The sequence below is a fragment of the Babylonia areolata genome, chromosome 23 (genome assembly GCF_041734735.1).
Source record: "Babylonia areolata isolate BAREFJ2019XMU chromosome 23, ASM4173473v1, whole genome shotgun sequence".
NCBI lineage: Eukaryota > Metazoa > Mollusca > Gastropoda > Neogastropoda > Buccinidae > Babylonia > Babylonia areolata.
In genome coordinates this window covers 20,763,512-20,766,011 of record NC_134898.1, presented here as the reverse complement: position 1 = coordinate 20,766,011, position 2,500 = coordinate 20,763,512, and positions in this window count along the sequence as shown.

Below are 2,500 nucleotides of genomic sequence, written 5' to 3'. Positions count from 1 at the left end.
ACCCTCCTTTATCTTCCTCAACTTGCTCTGCATATTGTTGGTGGGGTTTTTGGTTGTTTTTTTGTTTGTTTTTTTTTTTGGGGGGGGGGGGGAGGGTGTTTTTTTTTGTTTTTGTTTTTTTTTCAATGTTTCATATGTCCTCTCTCTCTCTCTGTTTTTTTTCTTCTCTCTCTCTCTGTCACGCTACGGTTGACAGATTGACAGACAGACAGACGAACGACGACAAAAACTCAACAATGAATCTGTCAGCCCTCCGCACCAGTCGGAACAACCAGATCCCACTTGAAATAACATTATAAAATAATAATAATAATAATAATTGGTATTTTTGAACACGAAACTCAATAACAAAACAATACTGACACAATTACCCCTCTCACGCGATTACAAACACACAAAAATTATAGTCTGCTGTGCTCAGCCTCTGCCGCCGCAGTCCAGAATACACCAGCGGTCAAGAATGGATGGGAGAAGGGAGATAGTAAGTTGGGGGACAGCACTTAACTCAACACAGCGCCAAAGTCCTTCCAGCCGACGCTGTTGTCGTCGTCGCTGTTATCGTCGACGCGGTTGCGCCGCTGCCACAGAACACTGCCAGTCCCGCACCATGAAGACCTCCCGCCAGCCCACAGCCACAACCAGCAGAGGAATGGAATCATCCAAACGGGCACAATGGAAGATAAAAACCTAAGAATGGCAGAGTCAGTGTCAGTTCTGACTCTGAAAGATGCTATCACACCCAACCTATCATCCCGCCCATCCAACCTGCCGTTACAATAACATTTAACTTTGACTCGATTTAATTTAATTTATCCCAAAATAATAAACATTAATATTTCTTCATGAACACAACCACAATGATAGGAACACATATTCACGGCATCTCTTAATAACATAAAATAACATGAACAGCTACAGCAAATTCAAACAAACATGCATTCACAGCCTCTGTCATTCCCTCCACCACCATTCCTGCAAGTCCAAACGACCAGCCGACCAAGGAAACATCACACACCCTCACCTCAGACAGGTTATGTGAAAAACCTGGAACCGGTGTTCCAGCCGTTGCAACGCCCGTCGAACAATGACGACAACCTGCTGCTTCACCGCAGCAGAAGACATGGGAAGATCAACTCCCAAAACCCCTGGTCGAAATGACTCTCACAGCAGTTGACAGTGGAGTGCCAGAAAGATACGGGAAGAAATCAAAAACAAATCAAAAACCAAAACACAACTCACTGATGCGAGTTGGTTCGCACGTGGGATTCGGGCCTAACGTGTCGCCAGCCTATCTGGCGGCTTACAGAAATATGTCAGCTAAGGGGAGTCTCAAATTCTGGATATGTCGACGCGTGACACTCTCTCTCTCTCTCTCTCTCTCTCTCTCTCTTTGTCTCTGTCTCCCTTCCTTCCATCTCCACTGCCTACCTCTCTCTCTGTCCCTCTCTCTTTCTCCCTCCCTTCCTTCCACCCCTGCTCCCCATCTCTGTCTCTGTCTCTCTCTCTGTCTGTCTGTCTCTCTCTCTCTCTCTGATCCAATTAATTACAGACTGAATATTGCCCAAATATCAAGTGCATTTGTTTCCGTGATATGACAGTAAAGCATATATATATATATATATATATATATATATACAATGATGGAGACTCCCGTCGGACCAACGGATGAGTAGGCAGGCAGGCTCATCTGTCGGTGTGAGTCCTCATATGGGAGAAGAGGCCGATTATGGATGCGCAGCACTTCCCACAGGTGTTTCAAGGGAAAACGTCTCAAGAAGTTGAGCCCTGCTTCCTTTGCTCACGCTTCTCCTTAATTCTCCTTAATAGCCAGCGCAGTAGAATACAGAACAGTTAAATACCACACAGAACAACACGACACGCCGCGAGACGATAAGATACGATACGATACGATACGATACAATACAATACAATATCAATTCGTTACACCTTCGACACATCATGAACGTTCACTGAACACCAGATTTTTCCTGTTTGAGGCAGGTAATATAATACAATATAACAGATAAACATAATCTATTACAGTATGGCACGGTACAACACAGTACAATGCAGGGCTACACAACACGATACGGTACAATACAGTACAGTCTGGTAAAGTTCAGTAGAATACAATACAATACAGTACAGTACAGTGCAATTCGGTGAAGTTCAGTACAATACAATGCAATACAATACAACACAGTACAGTACAGTACAGCGCAGTCCGGTAAAGTTCAGTACAATACAACACAGTACAATACAATACAACACAGTACAATACAATACAACACAATACAGTGCAGTCCGGTAAAATACAGCACACTGCAATTCGGTAAAGTACAGTGCAATACAACACAGTACAATACAATACAACACAGTACAATACAATACAACACAGTACAGTACAGTACAGTACAGCGCAGTCCGGCAAAGTTCAGTACAATACAACACTGTACAATACAATACAATACAACACAGTACAATACAATACAATACAGTG